Source organism: Aedes aegypti, chromosome 3 (assembly GCF_002204515.2).
Source record: "Aedes aegypti strain LVP_AGWG chromosome 3, AaegL5.0 Primary Assembly, whole genome shotgun sequence".
Taxonomy (NCBI): Eukaryota; Metazoa; Arthropoda; class Insecta; order Diptera; family Culicidae; genus Aedes; species Aedes aegypti.
This window is the reverse complement of record NC_035109.1, coordinates 247,218,652-247,243,693: the sequence shown is the minus strand read 5'-3', so window position 1 is coordinate 247,243,693 and position 25,042 is coordinate 247,218,652. Positions and strand designations below refer to the sequence as shown.

At 36.2% G+C, this 25,042-nt stretch overlaps 1 protein-coding gene across 7 annotated transcripts in view; it reads right to left on the bottom strand.

The window, feature by feature from the left end:
- LOC5565208 (serine-rich adhesin for platelets) overlaps positions 1 to 25,042 on the bottom strand; it is a 306,053-nt gene that overhangs the window by 153,626 nt on the left and 127,385 nt on the right. Inside the window, exon 1 of one of the 7 annotated variants that reach the window (XM_021849628.1) lies at positions 3,765 to 3,827. The exons of the other annotated variants lie outside the window; for them this stretch is intronic. The gene's annotated coding sequence lies outside the window, so the exon portion shown is untranslated. Of the gene's footprint in view, positions 1 to 3,764; positions 3,828 to 25,042 lie in introns of those variants that run through there. 7 annotated transcript variants of the gene reach the window in all.

Below are 25,042 nucleotides of genomic sequence, written 5' to 3'. Positions count from 1 at the left end.
AAAAAATATACCTGAAAAGTTATATAAAGTTGATATAACTTATTCGTGAGAAATTGACAACATTTTTTAAAAGTCCTATATCATAGTTTATAAAGTGTTATATGACTTCCTTATCCGTTAACTAGAAGGGTATAAGATGGCATTGTTATGTGCGGGTTTAAATGTATCAAACGAAATATTGGTTTTTTGAAAACGTATTTTTTCCAAAAAGTCACATTGTTATGGTGTCGCGTTACCAAAATTGCCTACTTGACATTGTAGAATAAATACTTCTTTTTGAACTCTTATATTTTAGATTCTCTTCATACTCGTCAAGATACGTGTTTCAAAAAAAAAATTAAAATCGGACCATTCTTCGAAAAGTTACACTAGGTACAAAGTTATGGTGTCGCGTTACGTTAATTTTAACCGTAAATGTTCAGAATGAAACTACAAATTTCGAAATGCTTGTTCTCAGCAATGCTACAACAGATTTTCGAAATTTTTGGCGTTTGGTAGAAGAGAATAGTTATACTAGCATTCAGCGTTGGCGCCACCCCGCTGAAACCCGCCCCGTTTTTGTGAGATGTGAGTATGTCTGTTTCTTCTTGTTTTTCACTAAAATCTGATTAAGTAGCTCTGATTTTTGTTTTTTCGTTGCCTAGTAACCCAAATCTTATCAGAAAAGTGCCGTTTAATGCAGGAATAGTCTCTTACATGTTGTGCAGTACTTGGCTCCGATGGTAAACAATGTGGTTCTCCGGCGGATAATCCGGAATATCCGTAAAAATGATCAATTCATGAAAATAATTCAAAACAGGTTGCAAACTCATCAGAATTCCTTATTATGGAACGCAATAGATAATTTATATTATTCGTGGACCTAGGTGGTCACAATAACGGCCCCTGGGAAATCCGGAACATCCGTAAAAATTAGCATTTCATGAAACTTATCCTAGATCACTGCGGTTTTTTTTTTTCAAACATATCAAAAAAAATTTTTTCTTTTTTAAATAAATCAATTACTAAACATAACGGATGATTGGGATTGCTCATGGATTTAGGTGGGATCTGGAGCAACCGTATAACTGGTCAATGGTCATCTTGTAAAAATAAACTCGACAAACGTAGTTTTTTTTAGATCTTACGGATGTCTTGTCATGACATTTTTCAATAATAAAATTGATTATTTTTGTAATAAATTTCAGTAGTCAAGGTAGTTTTTAGACATGAACATTTAAAATTATACGTGTATTACAAATTATACATGTTTTTTTAATTATGTGTTTTGATGTGTTTGAAAAACAAAACGCAACTGTGCGATGAATGACTTTTATGACCAATTTTGCGAATCTTCCAAAGGAAGTTGAATGGTCACTTATGTCCGTGGGCAGTTTCAATAATCTATTTAGTTATATAATAACGAACTCTGATGAGTTTGCAAGAAACTGCGGCTGCCTTGGATGATTTTATAAATTAATCATTTTTATGGATATTGCAAATGTTCCGGTGAACCAGGTATAGAAGTAGTTCCAAACGTGTGTGAGGCTATCTTTTTACTGATCGGCACCTTTCTGATGAGATTCGGACCGCTTCTTAAAATCAGACCAAAAACCAGAGCTATTTGATCAGCTTAGTGTTTAGTACTCCACTGTGAGGCAGAATGTCGAATGTACAAATCAAATAACAATACTAGGTACACATTTCTTATGGAGGGTGGCGAATCAGGAACACCATGGCAGAACAAGGTGCAAAGGAGCAAAAACTTTAAGGAGAATAGGGAAAGTTTACCAGTTATGGCCATAGTGGTTCCCTATTTGGCCATATGTGACATTTTGATAACTTCCACATTTTAAATCTTTTTGAATGCTTTAACATCAAGATATATCTTAAAACTACTACGGCACACAAAAATTTTCAAAATTTGTAGGCATTAAAGTAATTTCGTATGGCGAAGTAGAGAACCACTATGTCCATAACTGGTACACTTACCCTATGTTTTTTTCTATTATTTTCTTAGCAAATTTTGAGGTGTCTAAAAATGTTTCCATATTTGTTTAAAGCAATTTAGCGAACACTAAACAATTGGCAACCATATATATTAGAAGCTTGTTATAACGACAACTTTTATAGCGACATTTTCCGGTCCCTTGAAAAATATTTTGATGTTATATCAATTCTCTTTAACGACTTTTCTCTATTACGATGGTCTTTCGCGATATCGTTATAACAAGCTTAAACTATTTGTCGTAAAACGATATATAATCAGGGGTGGCGAATAACTGGCACATGGCGAATACCTGTACCGTCGTTGGGGGTGACAATGGGTCAAAAAGGGATATGTGCGATTTATTTTTTGAATAACTATCGCAATTTAACTCCAATAAACTTCAAATTTGGTGTGTATGTACTTTGATGGTACATTAACAACTGTACCAAAAATTAAAGAAAAATATTTATTCACAGCGGCACCACAAGTGAATGAAAAATGACCCAATCTCACCCCATAGAGGGGGTGACATTGGGTCACTGTAATTGAAATAACTTGTTTTTGAAAAAATGATTTCAAAACCATTCACAACCGAAAAATATTGATAAAAAACGATGCAAACAAGACAAAAAGATATCTAAGATGTTTCACAAGTATGATAAACCCACTTAAAAGAAAGATTATACTGAAAACTGAAGAGCTATGAGAAAAAATATGTAAACCCAACATTTATCGTCAAGTTTACATAAATTTTCTTGGTGTTTCTCTCAAATTGTCTTCAAAGTCTCATCCCCATTGCCATAAAGCCTATTCAGTTTTCCCAGAGGTGTACTGAAACAGTGATTATTTTAAACCTTCGCAAATAGTTAAATTTCGGTGCGACATTCCACGATCAATAAATTTCAGGCAGAAGTTGACGTCATAATCCCAGTATTTTAGCGATCCAACTCATTTGTACTTCCGTGAGATGTTTCTATAATATGAAAACACTAATAAATAATCAAATTTAGAAAAAAAACACCCTTTTGATAAAAATTTACGATGTTGCTGCGCACGAAACACAGTTGCTGGTTTGAGAAGTTGTCAAAATGCGTTGTATTGTTATTCAATGCACGGAATACTCAAGTAGACTTGTTTGATGTTTCAGAGATGCTGTATTTAAAAAGAATAAACACATCTTAATGAAAAAAGAGAACACCCGGCACCGTAAAATGTCAAAAAAGTTGACTTGGAACTTCATTTACTATCGTTCTTGCTCGACCCAATCTCACCCCCATTTTCAATGTTTTAGACATCGTACCGAAAAAAAAAATTTTTTTGTGGGAAAATCAAACAGATTCCGGAAAATACCTGTGATGTGTAATGAAAAGACTTTCAACATTCTACTAATACAACGATAGAGGCTAGAGTACATGCGTCATACTTTGTACAGCAGAAATTTAATGTTGTAAATTTTATCTAGTTTCAACATGCAAGTTTATTGATGTAGTAAACAAAAACTACTATTTCTAAAAATGCATATTGTTATGAATTATGTGTAATAATATGTTCCCTAACATATGAATTATTAATTTTAGTAATATCAGCGTTATTAGCTGAAATATTTCACAAAACATATTTCTCACCCCCTAGACCGATTGTCACCCCCATCGACGGTACACCTTCCCTAATATATGATCACAAAATAAAATTAAAACGAAAATTAATATTAAGAAAAAAAAAAGTTTATAACTAGCATGCATGCTTCAACAAAAACAAAACTTTAAGGGAATATCAATGGTTTCCAAATACTCACATTGACACAGGAGGAGGCATGAAAAATAGAGAGGGCTGTGTGTAAGTGCTCCGTTTTGGGGACTTGCCTTTAGTTTAGTGGAAAACTAAACCTTGCTCTTGTCTGTTGAACGAAGGATGAAAGATAAAATTACCTGTAATGAAAGAAAAAAAATAGGATCGTTAATATTTCATCTATTAGATCATTTCCACTTTTACATATATCGAGCCAGTTTTGGGCAATTGTTTTTCATTGTGTAATTAATTTCTTAAGTGCAACAACTTCATACCATTAAGATAAAGTCCTGCTCGTGTTGCTCATGATGTATCTCGCCTTCAAATCACTGACTTTTCCAACAAGAAACATCACACCTTGAGTGCCCAGTATAGTCACTAGCAATCACCATTTGGTTGATTGAAAATGTGTTTATATTTTGTGCGAAATAAAGCTGGAGCGGATGTTTGTCGGTAGAATGTTGTGTTGCTGGTAGGTAATTTGATACATACCATACCGAAACAACACTCATCGTGTATGCCGCAATACTGGGGCGCATGGCATCACATACGTCGCCTTTGCCGGCCTTCCTCATGGGCGAAGTCAATGGGAATGGCCTTTAAATTTAATTGAATTATAGGTTTTGCTGAGTATCAGGGTAAAGAAAATCAATGCATACGTTTGCTCGGTTAGTAGTCGATGGGTCAGCTGAAGTTCATTTCATTGATGCCTTTTGTTGGCTCCATGTTGGAGCTGTTTTTTGTTTTTGATGTCACTATTGTTTTTTGCAAGCTGTCGAACTGCCCAAGTCGTTTTGTAATTTATCTAAAATAAAAAAAATCAAAGCTTTAAAGTTGCAAGGACAATTTTGATTTAGGAATCGCTGGTCCAATTGAAAATAAAGTCAATATACAGTCATCTAGTCTCTTAATTTTGACATGAAAATGCAAATATAAACATTTGTTTACAGATAAGCTATTGACCACAAACCACATTCCCAGGGCACTACTTTTTTGCACAATTATGCCGTTTAAGGGCGATTATCCCAGACAACTTGAACGATCAATGCCTTTAAAACTCGTGTGCACCAACGAAACAGCGGTTTGCATTTGTGAAAATTGCTCTTTCACAGTTTGACTACCCCAGACTCAGCGCAACAACGCCAGCAATCCACCATCTGTTCGAGACTGCACATGCATGTACCTACGTAAACCGAAGTGAAATCTTCGTTTTGTTAATGATGGATTAGTTTCACAAGGCGAACAAAATGCTTTGGCAATGCCTAATCTACAAATTATAGGCGCTCATCTGCTTTGGCGCCGTCAATCTCATACCAATGTCGGTTCGATTACACATGTTAAGTGCTCGGCGCTGTTGAATCCAAATTAGCATGGTAAATTTCTGTTTTTGCGCTTATAGTCGTACCATTAATATGAGATGTGTAGTGCGTGATCTATCCCAAACGATAGGCAGCCTAAACCAAACGACTCTAAACGCAGTACAGTGGCCGCACTACATAAAAATGTTGGCCAGAAGGACAAATCTCACTAAAATCGTTCAATAAACCCACTTCATTGACTATTGATATTTTAAGGTAATTTGATGGAAATGGTTGTCGAAACAAAACAGCAGTATTTTAGTACATTTTGCTGAAGCGATTTAATATAAGCATTTTTTATTACAGTCGACTCTCCACATCTCGATGTACTACATCTCGAAGGGGTGACCCATTTCGCATAAAGACGTTTCGCATAAGGACGTTTCGCATACGGACGATTGGCATAATGGACGTTTCGCATAACGCAACTTCATACAAGAACAGGTAGCATTTTAAAGAAGGCACATAATTCTGATTATGCCAAATGTCAATTATGCCAAACGTCCGTATGCGTAAGGACAGCGAAACGTCTTTATGCGAAATGTCCCACCCCCACATCTCGATAGCTCTCTCTAAGTCGATTATTTCTTCGGTTCCTTCATTCTGCATACGATGTATTTTTCCATATCTCGATATCTCCATATCTCGATGTGTTCCTGTTGATTTTTTGTTCCCAATTTTCTCTCCATATGTCGATATGAACATTATAAAAGGTTACTAGACCAAATTTAAGTGATTCAAAACAATTTGGAAAGTTTGTTTGTTTATTATTTTTCTAGTAACGGAGTGATTTTCAATCTAGTGTTCATTAAATTAATGTTCTTTGTCTCGATCTCTCCATATTTCGATGGTCCCTTCGATATCGAGATGTGGAGAGGCGACTATATACCATTTAATTCCGCGAAAGTTTGTATCTTTTGACAGATACGTGTATTTAGACCTCAATTGTAAGGTCGTCTTCAGTGTGATCAAACTGCATCAACATAATAATTTATAGAAATGTTTTTATTTGCGTAGCAATCTGAGGTAAGATAATGTGAGCAAACTTTTAGTGGCTGATTTTAACTAGAAATGCAGCCTTTTAAACCGAATACTTCTTCTTTCTGGCGTTACGTCCCAAATGGGACAAAGCCTGCTTCTTAGCTTAGTGTTCTTATGAGCACTTCCACACTTTTTAACTGAGAGGTTTCTTTGCTAATTGACCATTTTTGCATGTGTATATCGCGTGGCAGGTACGAAAATACTCTATACCCTAGGATGTCGAGAAAATTTCCAACCCGAAAAGATCCTCGACTGCTGGGATTCGAACCCATGACCCCACAGCTTGATCTTGCTGAATAGCTGCGCGTTTACCGCTTCGGCTATCTGGGCCCCGAATACTAAACAATATTTATAATCATGTTTATGACACATTAAGGAAAAAAATAATCATTTGATCCGTAGACTACGGGGCTAACTTGAACAATTCAAATCACTCGTTTTTGGCCATAAGTCTATACATTCATTATTGGGGGTAATTCAAATCGTCCTGAAATTTGGAAATTAATGATCTATCGAGTAAACTACATTCTATATAAAGGTACCATCGGACGGGGCTACTTTTGATTCCGAGGGCTACTTTGGACACTCACCTTCTGTATTTATTTGCAGCGTAAATATTAATCTGAGCAATTTTGAGTCTTCAGCACTTTGTTTAACCAATGTATGCTCTACCACTAGTCATGATTATTTTTTTAGAACAACATAAACAATAACTGGATAAAAAAGAAAACATTTAAAAAAAAGCCCGAAATTTTTTTTTCAAAGTATAAAATTATTGGCTCTGCAAGCATAGTTTGAATTTGTCCCATATCGTGGTAAGTTATTAGGAACATCACAAAACTATCGAATCGTCATGTTTCATAAAAATCTTGTGATTTGTTATGCTTGAAATTGTTGTTTTATCAAAATAGTTGTTCAATGGTCTTATTTTTACTACTTTTATTTTATTATGATGTTTTGGTTTGTATATTTCACAAAATAAAAATAAAGTAAATATTTGGAAAAATGAATATGCATAAAACAATACGTAACAATGACAAACTCACAACATAATATTTTTAAAAAAAATTCGTAATATTTTATATGAATTTGCAGTACAAACAATTGCATCCTTCAATTGCTAAAATAAACTACTCTTAAGCCAGCTCTAAACTGCTAAGAGGCTAAAAGCATATCACAAGAGCAAACTTTTACTTCTTTACCATCTAGCAAAACTTTACTTCATAGATTGCGTTTTTAATGAAAATTACTTTTTAGTTACAGGTAATAATGTGATCCTTCTATATATCGTTCATATAACAGTACGAATAGAAAAGACAGTTTTTGTACATAACTCATTAATCATCGCAGTACCTAGTAGTTACATCGTTCGTTTATGTCAATTTAAAAATCAAGGATTCGTAACTGGTAACTCCATTTGAGAGGAATTTGAAAGTTTAGGTTTCATATTGCAAACTAAAAATTGTGAATAGCATGTTTCGCTGAAATTTGTTGTTTATGTATAATTGTTACGAGCTTAGCTTTGCAATCATTCTAAATTATGTTTATCAATGAAAAAACATTCAATAACATAACAATGGGCGATAAACTATAGAATCAGTTTTAAATTTATAAGGAAAAATCATTTCATTATCAAATTGTGGAAATGTCCAAAGTAGCCCCTTTTTGTCTTGAATGACACACTTTTTTCGTTATTCAAGCATTTTTGTTATATCTTGATGGATTTGCCTCAAATTTTGCACATTTGTTACGTACATATACAACTTGAATATATGCAAGAAAATTCAATATCTATCCGTTATTCTAAGAGTTACAAATCCTCAAAGTTGAAGAATGCGGAAATAATGTCAAAAGAAGCCCCGTTTGACGGTATTTATTGTTATATACTTCCTTTCCTATCTATAGAGCTTAACCAGCTTTGAAAGTATACTGTTAGAAACATTGAGATTTCTTAAGATCTTCAGAACAAATTGAACTTATGGTTATTTATATATGTACGAATGATGTTTTGAATATACAATATTGGACAACTTTTTGATTTTGCATTCTAAATGGTCAACTTTAGAAGGTTAGATTAAAGTTATGTATGAACCGATTTGAATAATATTCAGGTCATAATTTGAAATTCAACATATATATAAGAGTGATACTGCCATTTACGTGCTCAAAAGCAATAACGGTTGGACTAAAGTGGTTTTTTGACCATTTCTCGCGTTCAGTATCATGAGGGCGTAACTGCAGTGATCGATTTCTCTTCATCGATTTTCTCTTTAGCTAATTGCTTGGCCGGGTGATTGTTCTCAACTGCTATTTTTGACTCAGTAGAAAGTATTCACCGTCCTTCATCGTACTGAACCGTAAAATGTTTCAAAAATCGAATGAATTTCGTGTAATAATGTAAAGCGAAAATCGATGAAGAGAAATCGATCACTGCAGATACGCCTGTATGATACTCAACGCGAGATTTGTTCTAGTTTACATATTTTAAAAGAAAAAGAAGTAGCTTTGTGGGCTTCGTGCGGTTAGTATTGTCAGGCAATGAGCGCATCGTGTCATGGGGTGTGGGTTCGATTCCCGCTGCAGCCATTGAAACTTTTCGTCAGGAATGTTTTCGGCTGTACCATTGGAGCATGCTAGTCCATTGTCTAGTGTTAAGTTACAGTCTGTGCAGCTAAATGGCTGAAAACGGTGTCCGTGTCTTTTCTTTTTTTATTAGGGATTGGGGTTTGATATTTTTTTCGAGACTGTAAAATGCACAACATTGCACTATTAGCCAGGAACGCAATCTGGTGGGAATGAATTAATAAATCGGTAACGAAGCATTCCCAGCATTTGGTGTCTTCGGCAAAGTGTTTTTGCAACAACATTCAAAGTAAAGTTCAACATTTGGTTCAACGGAAATTCCAAAATTATGATTCTCCGTCACGGAAATGAATTCAAACACATGTAATCCTTGGATGTATGGGAGAATATAATTTTCCTATAAAGGACATTGAGGACTTATTTAATTCACAGATTTTCAATCGACTCGTAATCTAATTTCATGCAATTCAATACTGTGTAAAGTGGTCTGTGAGTGTGGTCTTGCGAACCCCTGACACTGATTGCAGCGTGATACGTCTATGTTTCTATGTGTAGAGTAAGGTGGGGCAAAAGTTCGACCTTAGTGATATAATCAAAGTTTCCAGGAAAACAATAACAGTTAAAACAAAACAAATACCATACAGTGAACCTTCAACATATTGGCTATAATTTTGTTGAACAAACTTGTGTCAAAATATTTACCCATTTTTAGTTATAACAGGTTCAAAATTGATTGTCTTATTCGAACTTTTGCCCCACCGGTGGGGCAAGAGTTCGAATCTAGTGTGGGGCAAAAGTTCGCTGGCTAAAATACAAAATATCGATCCTTTTATGACAGGCATACTTTACACCAGCCGTAAACTTAAGTTTGACGAAAAATACACACTAAATTTTCATCAAAAAATTGCCCAAAACCGGGTTAATTGTAATATACTCAAAAATAGCAGTTTTTCGCAATACTAAGTGGAAATGTAAAATTTTGGTGACAGTTTTCACACGATCAGACAAATTTAACTGAATTTGAAAATAACATGTGGATTTTAGGCAATTTGCAAAATTTTCCGTGATTTTATACATGGGTCGAACTTTTGCCCCGCTGATTCGAACTTTTGCCTCACTATGGGCCAAAAATTGTTTTCAAGCATTTATGCAAATACTAATACACCTCAAAGCAACCTTATGATAGGCATAGAAACGCCCTCACATAAAATATTGAAAAAGATTTTATCTTCAATTGGTTCCATGCAACGAAAGTTTGACCAAAAATTACAATATTCACGTCGAAAAACAACAAATAGCCATAACTTTTCCAAATCTCAATCGATTTTTATGATATTTGGATTGAAGGTCTCTTACTTGAATAGCATTCAAACGACTATGACATTTATAAGATTTGCTTTGAATTGAGCTAGAAATCTTAAAAAGAAACTCTTACCCCACTCGAGCTTTTGCCCCACTTTACTCTATATGTATTACAGTAGATAGAGTTCAACTTACGCTTGGTATCCTCACAAGGGAAGGTCACGATGGTGTTACACGGGGATTTAAACCGGACTATTTTTGTTAGATTCTACATGTCGAAATATGAAAAACCCCAAAGCCTTTCGGGTGATGGACCAGTGGTGTAGCCAGAAGGGGCTCTACAAGGGGCAATTTTGTACGTATATTATATTATTAAGCTAATTGGAAATTTGACAAACATATTTTTTTTGTAATTATTGTGATGGTAGAGAACAGAATTGACATTGATGTATGTTTAAAATGTATTTTTCCATGTCATAGGCGCAATCGGGATGATTAACCTTAATGATCAATATCGACACTTATACTTAAAAAAAAGATGAGTTTTTTGTGGATTTGTAAAAAAATGGTGCAAAAACATGGAAAAACTAAAAAGTTCTCGCTGTTTGAATATTTTTTTGAGGTAAAAAACTGAAGCTGCCGGTAGAAAGGTTAATATCAACAAAAGCGCAGAAAATCACAAGTTAAAATTTGCAAACAATACCAGATAAAAAGAATGTCAATATTTCAGATAGGTCTTTTAGAGATATTTCTATTTTTACAATTATTATATTACTCCAATACAGGATGACCGACTTTTAGTTAGATATAACGAGTCATGGAACAAAAACTTTTAGAAAACTGTTCAAATAAGCCATCATGAAATTCAGTTTTAGAGCAGTTCCTTGATTTGATATCGAGTCAGGTAGATGAAAGTGTAGATTAAAACTGGCTACATGTATGTTTTTCTCTAATGATTCAAATGATAGAGTATGCCATGAAAAATTTGATCATGTCTCAGTTAATTGTCGTCTCAAGGATTAAATTATGTGTGTTAGGCTTAAAAACGGATATTATATTTTCATTCGATGTTTCAGCCACTTTTATTATGCCTTTTTCAAGGAATCTGTGGACAATGAATGTTTATGTAGTGTTTGTGTTTGATTGTGTTGAGGTAATTTACTAAATGTGGTCCATTTTATTGTTAACATGCCCACAGCATAGGCATCAACATACGAGGTCTACAAACAAGAGTCAATTAGAGTGGAACACAGGTAAGCAGACTGTGCTGGAGCACTTTTATTGTCTTGGTTTCTTACTTGGTTTAGTCAAACTCATTTTTATATCTTTTTTTCAGCAAAATAACAGATTTACTGCAGAAAATGTTGATTTTATTAAAAAACTATTACATTCAAGTGCGCTAAATGGTTTTATGTGATCTTAAAAATTGCTAGTATAAGACAATGTAAGAGTTGCAAGAAACTCGTCTGCATATCTGCATTAGAGAAAACAATTTTGTTATGTTTGTAATTGTATTCTCAACATTTCCGAATATTCTTTATATGGGTGATGAGAATTACAAAAAAATCTGCAAAATTGAATTCTCAATCAAACCAGTTTTGAAGTGTTTTACTTTGCGGATCAGTGCTTGTTAGAAAAATAAGACTTGTAACGTGTGAATTAGGAAACTAGTTGACCCGGAAAACGTTGTACTTCTCGGTAGCTTTTGCAGTAGGCTATGCAGAAATTGCCATACAAAACGCCAAAACGGTATTTGCCTTTTATTCAACATCCCTGGTGGATTTCCACAGAAAAAATATTCATCTCAAATACCTACGTTGCAGCACTTAAACGCAACGCAACAGTGAAAGAAAAAATTCCGTTGACCCGTTCTACTTTCCACATCCGAAGAGTCGTTAAGGAGTATTTCATCACTTATGCAATCCACCAGCCCAAGGATCATTTGCCAAGTTAATTGATGCTCGAAACAACATTTTGTGTATTACGATTGTTAAGAAAATTTTCCGGTTTGCGGTAGCCGCAGAGTTCTACCGCAGCTGTCAAAGTTCTACCGCAGGCTTTGAAATCATTCCATCATTGAATCAAACAGTTCAATCATAGTATGCTTGAAAGAGAAAACGCTATGAAAAATAGCAATAAATAACGATCATCAAGACGGTATCCAAGGTATCATTGAAGCCTACTGATGATTCACCAGTGCAAATCATCGATGTGACAGCTGCGGTAGCTTTTCGTTGCACCGTAAAACGGAAAGTTTTCCCTAAAATTGCAATACAAACCCGGAAAGTTTGCGTTCCTGCTAAAGATGTGACACTAGCTTGACATTTGAAGAAAATGTTTTCACGATTTATTACAAAACTACCAGCACAAAAGCAGTAATAATTTTAATCTTAATATTATTTGTTTACCTTGCCATTGGTAAAATAAACTGGGATCTTATTCGAAGTATAATGTTTCGTTTTCATGAAATGAGTTCATGATTCAGGGATCCTGTTTCATGATTTCATGACTCAACTTGCCACTTTTCGGCACCAAAATTGAAATCATAAATGACAGGCATCTGAATACATGAAAAGTGCTTATGTTTTCATGACCTGTGTTTATGATATCAAATCCTGCTTCATGATTTCTCCTGTTTTAGAGTGTCGCATTTTTACCCGTGTACCATATCAAAAAACGATAAAATATAGGGTGGTCCGAATTGGAAGCATCAAAAGATTTACCCCAACAGATTCATCATTACCGAATCATTAGAGCAAACAAATGTTCGCGCTTTAGTGGGAGGAGAAGCGAATGATAGATGCGGAAAGAAAGAAAAACGTTAAATTTCCATCTATTGGCTTAATTGATAATTATGATTTCACACCGAATGATATCGGCTTTCAAACGCGCGCGCGCGCGGCAATTAGAGTTGTTTTCCTCCGAGCGTTTTCACAAATTTGTGCCATTGAACGATGATAGTGAAAGTTTTGCACCTTTTGATATTGTGTTTTTTCAGACTCTATTTGGATTGCAGTTTTCGTACGGACAATGCTGTGCATTTGGTTTTCATCATCGGTTCGGTGTGCGATAATCAAGTGGTCATTAGGTGCGATAAAAGTTTTTCGTTTTGAGTTTATGGTTCAATTAGTGTTCGATAAAAGAACATATGTTAAGCCTACGAAGGATTGAAATCATTTGATCATTTGAAAAGCTCTACTGTGGAAACAGTATGATTAAGTCGGTCAACAGATTTGTTACGACGATGAAAACTAGCATTTGAGATACTTATGCACGTGCATTACATAATTTACTAGTGTCCATAAGGTACCCCGGAACAAATACAGTGAGGCCTTCTGTCATAGCTCATTTAGGAAAAGTTTTTCAAGGGGGTATTCTTCTTGAAAGTTGAAGACACAATTATACGGAATGTATTTAGTACAAAAAAATATTGTTATTTTTATCACCATGTGCCATGTAACAGATGTCAATTCATTGCCATTTTGCATTAGCTCTTAATAAAATAATTGTATTATAAATCCAATTACCATTAAAAACCAGGTGATACTATGGTTAACATCAACACAAATTAACAAAAAATACAAGATTCTGTTGAGAACTTGTGAAAAATGGTGTAATAATTTTTCGATAGTTTTGCTTCCGCTCGGAAGATAGGATTCTAGCAAACAAAAATTCCTTTGTTGCTATTACAGTCGAAGCTTGTTATAACGACATCGCAAGGGACCATCGTAGTAGGGAATTGTCACTATAGAGAATAGTCATAACATCAACATATATTTCAAGGGACCGGAAAATGTCGCTATAGAGAGCTTATGTCACTATAAAAGTTGTCATTATAACGAGTTTCGACTGTATTATCATTATGGTACCGTCTACAGCTAAAAAACAAAGTTATGTTGAAGATTTCTGGGTTGAATTTTACGTATTTTTACACTTTTACAACGTTTTACTTGTTGTTTCAAATAAGCAGATCAATCATGTTATATCTTCTTTTCTTCATGGCATTAACGTCCCCACTGGTACAAAGCCTGCTTTTCAGCTTAGTGTTCAATGAACACTTCCACAGTTATTAACTGAGAGCTTTCTTTACCTAAGTTGCCATTTTTGCATTGGTATATCGTGTGACAGGTACGATGATACTCTATTTCATTATCATTTAGTTAGCTTTTTCTTACGGAAAAAGGAAAGAAACAATTTATGAAACAATTCAAACGTCATGTTAGTGACCCACTTGTTTTGAAATCTTCAGACAAAGCTAATTGGTATTAATCTGATTCCCAATAAACGTTCGTAAGTGTATAAAAATGTGGAAAAAATCACGTTTTCAAGCCATCAGATCCTAACAGCTTCGTCAGCAACGCAACCACACGTTCAACTGGTCGATAGCTGCTATTGGATTTTACTTTTTTTCTTGTACTTCGTCTGCCACCGCAGTTCGCTTTTATTGTATATTGAACTATCGATTAGGGTAAATTAATTTAATTGCTTGTTATTTCATGTGCATCACATCAGTCGTGTTTGTGCTCTCGTCATACATACATATTGCTGGGTTGAGTCACGATAATCACACGCCAGGTTGACGAGTATTAGTCGCATGAATATTAAACAGGTCTATTTATGTGCACACAATGCACAGCAAATGGGAATTATTGCAAACAGATGTTTTGCTCTTTTTAGGTTCGTCAGTGATTCATACGTCGTGCGCTTTGGCTATTGACCGGAACAGCAGAATATTACTCGAAGCAATTACGACCACACCCTGTTGGGAGGAACGTTAATTGCACTAACCGCTTTGCTGTGATAACTCACCGGCAAATGGACGGAATTTGTTGTATAATAGCTTTGAAAACTGTAGCTCTTTGCGACTATTAGAGAATAATGACCGAACTATGCAATGGGTCCGGACACGTAACAGTGCCAGCCATATGCATAAATCTCAAATCTCTCCTCAGAGAACAGGTACGGTGGACTAAGTATTTCAAACAACATGCAACACTTTCGCTTGGTTCACATGAGTATAGTGGTTATCACGCCCAATGGTATGGGTGCCCTAGTGTAGATGTAGTTGTGAACCTTAGAGGAAAACAATATGCACTCAGTCTAGAAAAACACCCAGAAACCGGGTGTAAATTTTTCAAATTGGGTAATATTTCCATATGCATTTTGATGAGTCTGGAAAGTGTGTGCAAGTTTCTTTGAGGAAAACAAAAACAAACTGTGTATGACGAGCGTATGTTAGTCTACGTGTGTTCAAATGTCACTAAGCTCTATATGGATAAACTTCGCCATCCTAGCTGTGAGTGAAGATTTCTATATCTTTCGAAGTTGTGACGACAAAACACACGTTTAAATCCAGAAACAATAACTTTTTAAGTATATTATAACGATTAAAATGATATTTCATAGAGTATGCTAGCATTGTTGTGTACTAGTAAAATGGTATGATATTCAACTCTAAAAACATTGACAAAGAAACTAAGATGGGCAAAATGTTGGAGGAGGCTTACTCATAAAAATAAATAGATTTACTAAATGTTCACTAGAAGATGTGACATTTTCCAACAATTAAATTGCGATACATGACTGATTCTCTCAGAGTTGAATCGCTCAAAATTTGAAATCAATATGGCGTTAGTGTTTCATTCTTATATTATTTGGAAAGCTTTTGAAAATTTGGAAACTATTAAAAAATAAAAATAATGTCATTTGAGTCATTGTGCAAACGTTTGGGGCAAGGAATGACGTTTTATAAAATTGAGAGTAGAGTTACTGTGCAGGTGCTGTAGCCTGTTGTAGGTTGTTGGTTAACAGTTTATGATAAAATCCATATAAAAAAGCTCCAACCTTGGAGGAATACTGTCAGATGGAGAATTTTTATCATACCATTAAATGGAAAATAAGTGAGATAAATGGGTTTAATCGCCGATAAATACTACCAGCAAGCTTGTTACAATTTGCGCCCGACGACCGGCGATTCGTCATGATCAATACTACTCGGCGTAGTTCCCGACGATGAAGCTAGCCTACTCCGATGGAGAGTTCCCCAACGAAGAGATATCCCCTGATACCGGTAACGTTGCGCGTTGTTCTCATTCGGTTGTTGGCCGGTAGAGTGCCGAAGTCGGCCCAGCGATTCCAGTTGGAGGATGGCTTCCGGTTCATTGGCGCACCGACGACTCAAGCCGGTGACTCGCACACATCATCCGCAAAACCAACAAACTTTACCTTCCTGGGTAGCCACAGTGTCAAGACTACGTCGTACATCCCGTTTAAAGAGTTGGACCGAGAATGGAACTTTGAGGGACACCCGCTGTTACTTGCATTATCTTCTGCCTTTCTTTTGTTTCGTACACCAGGATTCTGTTCTGGAAGTAGCTCTTTAGAATTTTGCACAGTTAGTCGTGAACCTGCATTTTATGCAGCGCTGCGGTGATGAACTCTCACATGGCGCTATGTGTTTTTCACAACTGTCGTGACCACGGTGCGGTATCGATCTACTCTTCGTTTCTGCTTCAACGCCTTTCCAGCACACTCGAGTACTGCTCGAATAGCGTCTACCGCCGATTAGCCTTTGCGGAATCCGAACTGCATTTGCGACAACCCGCGCTCACTCTCCGAACACTTCGTCAGCCTGTTCAGTATGATTCTTTCCAGGAGTATTCTGAGCGTATTCAGCAGGAAAATGGGCCTAAACGAGACTGGATCACCCAGTGGCTTCCTTTGGCAGCAGTACTTGTTTCTGGATCTAACCTGGAGTAACCTTGGTCAAGGCACTTCTGCAACACCTGAACATGTCCGGATATGCCAGGATGGCAGCTTTCAGCGCTACCTCCATTTGGACCAGAGGCTTTCTTCGATTTTAGTCGCTTTACCGCTTCAACAAGCTCATCGTTAGAGGGTGCACGACGTTAGGCATAAAGACGTTAGGCATAAATACGATAGGCATAATGGACGTTTGGCATAATAGATGTTTGGCATAATGGACGTTAGGCATAATGGACGTTAGGCATAATGGACAATAGGCATAATTTTCAAAAAAAAAAAATTAAAATTAGTTATTGGAAAAGTGTACTGACTTTTTTCATAATTTTGAAGGGCTTCAAAGATCAAAAGCATGTCCTTTGAAATGCGATTGCCTTGCATTCATCCCATAGTTGTGAATCCTTTGAAGTAAATTTCTAGGCTTCTGTAATCATAGAGCAAAGCCATGCTGAAGGGGGTCTTTCGTTTTCTTCACTTTCTTGGCCATGAAGCATAATCGTGTATCGAAGCAATCTATTGGTTAAAAGCTGTGGAAGTGTTAGAACACTAAGCGAAGAATTTGTGTTGGTGAGTAATGCCAAAAATAAGAACGACGCTGTACATGACCTGCTGCTCATCTTTTGGGTTTGGTTCTACACATATAACCGGCAAATTTTTCATTAGAGATTATCCCTTCTTTAAATTAAAGGCTGTTCTTTATACTTGCAATGTCTACAAAATTATTGGAGTCAGTGCTGCTAATGTCTTAATCAGAAAATTTTCCTTCTTCTATAAATAAGCTGTTCTTTCGAGACACTAATGTCATTAGTGCTGTTGCCCAACCTTTTTGGTTCTTATTCGACATAAATGGTTGGTGCGTTCACAAGAATAGACCAATATGAACAAAATAAGTCTCAAATGAATGCTTTGTAGTATATCTGTCTAATCCATGTTGAAAATTTTAATATCAAACTCTTTGCTAGCGATGCAAGCAAAGGTAAAAATCAGTCCATCCCGCGGGCCGGATCATTTTTTTTGGACTTAATTGCATCGGTATCAAAGAGGTCAATATAAATTTTAAATTTCCAGCATGGATTAGACAAATATAGTACCAAGCTTTCATTTGAGACTAATTTGATTCATATCGGTCTTTTTTTGCGAACGCACCTACCATTTATGTCGAAAAAGAGCCAAAAAGGTTGAGCAGGCCTGTCGTAATAAAATTTGTGAATTGGCCCGAACGGTTTTCGATATAAGACGTGTTTCAAATAGCAAACGCGCAAGTTATCTTATGCCAAACGTCCATTATGCCTAACGTATTTGATGCCTAACATCCATTATGCCTAATGTCTTTATGCCTAACGTCCATTATGCCTAACATCCTTATGCCTAACGTCCTTATGCCTAATTTCTTTATGCCTAATGGGGTATACTCATCGTTAGACACTTGCCGTTCCTCAGCTATTGCTTCACCGTACGGCGTTGGTGGCCAGAACATTGGATCGTGCTTCGGAAAGAGGCCCTCCAACTTCAGCTTGTCTGGGCACATCTCAGCCGGCTTCGCCCCTTCACTCCATTTCCGTCCCTGCTCTCTGAGCCCGCCTCCTGGCTATAAGACATGCAGCGCCAAGCATGATGAGCGTGTCATTCCACTAGTGGTTAGTATGGTAAGTGTTCCCTTAGTTGTGAGTGTTCCTATAGTTGCGGTAGTGCCGTTTTCACTGATTTTATTATATTAGCCACCGAACCGACACTGCCAATCGACGTATTGACTTGGGGGTCATGCACAAATTACGTCACGCTCCGAGGGGGGAGGGGGTCAAACCAAGCGTGACAAGCCTTACAAAAATCTCGGAGGACTCATACAAAAAACGTGACAAAGGGGGGGAGGGGGTTCAAAAAGTTAAAATTTAGCGTGACATAATTTATGTACCATCCCTTGTTTATACACGAAATAGTTGAAAAGAGCGTTCAAATTGCTTCAAAACTGATGAAATATCACTAAAATTACTAAAACTTTCCTTACTTGTACCAATAGTTGCGGTAAAATGTTGCTATAGTGGAGGATCCCATAAGAAAACATCGGATACCGCAACTATTGGAACTCAAATTAAAAATTTACCGCAGCTAAAGGAACAGTGTACTAATAGTAGAGGTATTATTTTTCACTGACATGCTGTGGATTACTGCGATGAAATGATTTTTCTCATTAAGTCAATTATTGTTACTTCCCGTTACAACATTAACATGCACATTAATAGCGCTTTTTGAATTTAGACGGTTAAATGAAGTTCAATCGTTCTTAGTACCTCCACTATTGGTACATCTACCCTAGGCATCTGGGGATGCGAACTGGAAATCAACAAGCAGCCAGGCTGCTGTCAAACTAAAATTTTCGTTAAAACTATCCGAGTATGCCTAGAAATATACGATCATGATTTCGTCACGCTAAAAAGTGTTATACAATTTACAAAAACCACCAACTGTTAAATAAAAGGTGTGTTTGGTCCAAATTATACATAAGTCTTTTACAACTGTTATAAACCATTTAACTGGTGCTTTCTGATTAAGATTTATTAGGGTTATTGCTTGCTTTGAACTGATGAAGCTTTGTGTGAAGTAATTTAAGTGTGCATTTTGAATGTGATTTACAGCGAGACAAGTAAACAGACAATGGTTAGCACTCGTGGAAAATATTGTGTCCAATTTGAATACATCAATATAATTGGTTCTCCAGGAATGTCTCAAAGTAGAACTTTTTTTACCGCGACTAGTATTGTAGCCTTATTAAATTCCAGGGAAATGTCCTGAGAATTTTTCCATTAGTTTTTAGGAACTCTCCGAGGAATTCTACAATGGATCCAAGAAAATCTCTGCAGGAATTCTCCCAGAGATTTCCTAGGAGTTTCTGCAGGACTTTCTTCAGGGATTGCCAAAATAATTTTCAGGAATTCATCCAGGGCTTCTTAGGTTCCTCCAAGATTTCATTTGTATAATTCACCATGGGTTCAGAGATCTCTCCAATGATTCCTCCAGTAATTTCTACAAGGATGCTATTATTTATTTAATTGGTACTATCTCTTCATCACTTATGGTTACACAGAATATGACAAAATCTAGGTTTCATATCCTATTAGCGAAATTGAGTGATACCCTAGTCAAAGGGAAGATTGGGTAAAATTGTATAAAGTTTGGTCTCGGAATTTACACATATAACTCATATATCATTTGAAAGATCTAGATGAGACAATAAAAAGTTGATATTGGATCAAACATATTCGTCGGGTGAGAAAAAAGTTATGTGTGCCTGAACGATAAGGATTCGCTCATGGATTCGTGCGTAAGGGTGCCTCTGTATGTTTGTATTTTTATCGTGAAGTAATAAAAATGTAGTGATTTTACACAGTTTTTAGGACATCATACTATCATGTTATTGCTTCTCATAGAAAAATATCATTTGAACTGAAAATAACTGTAACGATTGGCTGTTTGCTTTGAAAAAAAACTACCATTAATCTGAACAGACTATTTCAATTTGCTCTCAGTGTCAGCTCCATTGGCGGCGCCATAACACATAATCCCCCATAAATGCTTCGCTAAAATTGCTAAAGATTCATGAGGAATAACACGACTAACGCAGCCAAAGATCGGTTTACACTAAGAAATAGAAATAAAACCTAAAGAATCAAAATCATGCTTCAGGTGTTTTATATTATAAAACTGTGCCTTAAACTCCCTTTCGTTGACGACGAACGGTACCGACGCCAGCCCCAGTATGGCCTTTAGCATCTGAAGTAGATAGATGTAACCATAGCATACGTTCCGTCTCTCGAGCAAACGTTACCGGAAGAGGTTTTTCTTGCTAAAGCCCTTCTTGATGGCTGTTCTAGTACAGTAAAAGCAGCCATCAACTCTGAGGCGGCAACAATGTACGTTGAACTTTGTCTATGGAAGGTTCGACGAACGATGTAGAAACATTCTGGAGAAGAAGAACGTTAAGCATCAAACCAGCAAAAAAACGTCACCCAGGTGAGGTGAAGTATGAATTAATGCTACTGTTCCATACCTGAGAAATGTTGAAATTCTATAGAAAACTCAATACATTCCGCGAGTATAAGGATAAAGATGGTAGTATTTTGCCAAACGAAGGCAAAATGATTGAAATGTGGAAGCAGCATTATGTCGAACATTTGAATGGTGCTGATGGCATAGATACGGAGCTTAAGGTGAAGATGAATCGAAGCCAAATTTCAAATTTTCCAGAGCATGAATCTGGAGAACCGAATGACCAATCGATTAAGTATTCAGCTTAAACGGATGTTTGGTTCTCCAGATTTGTGCTCTTGAAAATTTCAGATTTTACGATTCATCTTAAAGCTCGGAGGAGCATTTCTTCATCGGAATGTTTGACAATAGTTCTCCTACTAGACACCACTCACATTTCTTCCATCACAGTTTCAAAGTTGTCATTCATCGAATGTATCTGATTTTAATTTGAAGTTAAGTCCTAACATAAGCTTATTTCCCACAAAAATATCCCATAAGTCGGTTACAAAAGCGTTAGAACCTGTAGTTGGTGTGAGTGGAAGGGACTGGTAGAAAAGTTAACTTGATATGCATATGTATTTTTACGATTTTTCAATGTATTGTCGTTCATCATAACAATGTTATGATTTTACCTCTAAATCACTTCTCAAGACATATAGATTTTTATCTAAATATAGTTGCAAAAATATATATATGTTTCAACTTTTAACCAACTCAAAGCAACCACAATAACTTTTTTCTACCACGACGGATGTTTATTACCCCATACCAACTTTTCTTGTCTCATTTAGATCTTTCAAACGATATATAAGTCGTCTATGTACATTTCAAGTCCAGAATTGACCAATCTCTTTTATCATACAGTTCGTTACAAAATAATCGATGAATTCACAAAATAGAACGGTTACGGAGAATACGCATACATTTCTCCAGGAATCGCCTCAGGAAAATCTCTACAGAGATTCTTACAAAGGTTTCTTCAGAAAATCCCTCCAGGATATTCTTCAGAGATTCCTCCATCAGGTTTTTCAGGGATTCCACCAGAAATTACCCGAAGAGTTTGTCCAAGAGTCGCTCCAGTGATTCCTCCAAGAATTCTTCTGGGGATTTCTGGAGGAGTTCCTAGAAAATTTCCTAAAGGAATTCCTGGAGTAGCATCCAGAAATATTTATGGAGGAATCCCTGTAGGAGTGCATGAAATAGTTACTGGAAAAATGTATGTAGTAATTCCTAGAAAAATTCCTGCAGTAACACCTGCATGAATTCTTGGTAAAATGCTTGAAAGAACTCCTAGAGAAATTTCAGGAGATATTCCTGAAGTCCTAACGAAACCGGGCTAAACAATCTAGTTGTAGTCAAAAGTTTTTCCTGGAAGAATCTTTGAATAAACTCTGGAGGAACTCGTGAAGAAACCTCTGGTAGAATCCCTGTGGGAATTCCTAGGAGAATATCTGCAATAATCCACTGGGAAATCCCTAGAGTAATTTTAACAGTAGTTTCTGGGGAAAATCCTGAAGGAGCCTCTGAATAAATAGTTTGAAGGATACTATAGTGATTTTCGTGGAGGATTCTCTGGAGAAATTTCTGGTGAAATTTCTTGAAGAATCCCTATAAAAATCCTTGGAAGAATCTATGAAGAAATTCGTGTAGAAATTTCTGTCAATTACTTTAGGAATTCCTGGGGAACTCTTTGCAGCAATCTCAAGAGCTAATAAAAATATGAAATTACTGAAGAAATTTCTTGAAGAAACGAAGGGCGTTAATGTGATCTTGAAGAAGGCAAACTTGCCAAATACACCGGAAGTTTGTCCGATCGGAAAGAGTTGGGCAATAACGAAAAAGAAGCTGAAGAAGAGCAGAAAAACATTCGAAACCGATGAAGCTTTGAAGAAAAACTGGAAGAAATTGTGTAAGAAAGATGGACAAAGCCTCGCCCAAGATCTCATTAGCAGTGTTAAGAGAAATGTACGAGCATTCAGCTTTTGGGAGGAAAATCAATAAATAAATTATGCCAAAACATAGCAGATGTAATGTTTTTAATTCCTTAAAATATGAGAAGTATCCGATTTAAAATGAATTTTTGACGATTATTTTTGTGTGTCTCATTTTGTCCAAGTCCAGTCTTTTCCAAATCCAATTTTTATCTGGAATTCTACCAATCGCCCCTATTTCTAATTTCAATGGCAAAACAAATTATCAGACAATTTTTCATTCAATTTGCCTAAAATAAAGAAGTGCTTTGGATCGTATTTGTATTTTTTTTTTTCAAAACAACCTAAAGAATTTAAAAAACAAAAAAATCAAACTTAATATCACTAGTCGAATGTAATATGGACAATCTACAATTTTTGAGAACAAAACAAATCAAACCCATCGCTAATTGGCCGTTTGACCGAATTACGAGCAAAAAAATAATCAAATTTTGTCAACGCTCATGTGTAGCATTCATAAGTGTGACCCAATAACTGATCTGTTAGTTATTTTTTTGTTCTTTATGATGCGGTGGGACGTCATGTTTGTCGCTATAGGCTCAAAAAATAATTAAAACTATCCATTCATTCAGGACGAAGTTGTGAACTCGCGTCAAGACTCTGAGCTCATGGTTGGTTCGCCTCTGGGCTACCAATGTTTTTGATAATTTTATAAGAAATTTTTCTTTGTTTTAAATTTCTATAAGAGGTTTTTCCTTCTTTTGATCATAGGCTGTTATTTAATATTTGAATATTTTTCATAGTTAATTCCAATAAGGCTCATAATACGTTCATAAAGAGTCTTATTTGAAATTAAACCGATCGACTTAAAAATCACTTTTGTTAAAAAAGTTCACTATTTGGCGTTGCCATTAGTAATAGAAAAAAGGGGACGGACCTGGTGTAGTGGTTAGAACACACGCCTCTCACGCCGAGGACCTGGGATCGAATCCCATCCCCGACATAGTCACTAAAATTACAGTGACGGGAAGTAAAGCCGTTGGTCCCGAGATGAACTATAGAAAAAAAGTAATAGAAAGAAACTACTGACCAGTATTTAAGTTCTTCTGAAATATGATCCAAGTGCCCATGTGTCCAGAATAGACTGGCCCAGCTCAGTATGGGAGAAAAATAAAGTTGTATAATTCCACGGGGCACCCCCTAGGATTATTTCTTAGGGTTAGAGGAAGACTTTCTGAAAATTTCAGCTTATTTGGTCGATCCATGAGCTGGCGCAATTCAATTGAAGTTAATATGGGATTTTTAGCTCACACATATGGGAAACAGCACATCATCTCCTGTTTGGCTCAGGAAAATTGTTGATCGCGTTCAGTTGAACCCAGAATGTCAAAAACACTACTTGATACCATAGCGAACAATATTGTAGAAGGTTGTATGATGATTAACATTGAGAAAGTTGATGTTTTAACTTTCTGAAGTAGATTTGCAATAATGCTTGGTATTTCTTCAACATAGCTGGGTGGTAGCCACCTGAGAGAGAGGAGACAGCTCACTGACAACTGGCTTGTTTTCTTGGCTTCTTTGATTTCTTCTTCTCATGTTTGGGTTGTGCACAATGGTTCGGAGAGCACAAGCTAGGTCAAAACTATTTTCACATCCCATTTGTAATCAAAAAGATCACAAATTTTAAAAAATTCCAATAGCAATTTGAGTTTAATCGACAATAATTAAATAATCAACGATTTTATATGCGAGAGCACAAGAAAACAACCTGAATTTTCAATCTCATCCAGTTTTAGTTTGGCAAAATTTTGACGGTTTTTCACGCTCTGCTCTCTGAATGTGCGGTTTTTCAGTGACAGTTGATGACAGGTTCCCTTGACTTTTGGGAGCTCGCAATCTAAGCCAGCTGTCTCCTCTCTCTCAGGTAGCCACTAAGCGCATCATAGCCACCTATGACGCTGGGCGAGTTGCGGTACAAGGTGCATGCATATATGTGACTGTACGAGATTGCTGACCTAAGCCTAACTTTCAACTACTGAAAGGTTAATTTAAATGAGCTTAAAACCAGATACAACCTTCTGCAACTATGTTCATTAGGGTATGAACTAGTGAATTTGTCATTCTGGGCTCAATTGAACGCGATTCACTAGTCTACGACACGAAACAGTGGCATAGGGTCAATGTTCAATATATTCCATACAAACTTCGAATTGAATGCGCCAGCTGGGGGAGCAACCAGATGAGTTGAAATTTTGAGAGAGCTTTTTTCTTACCCTAAG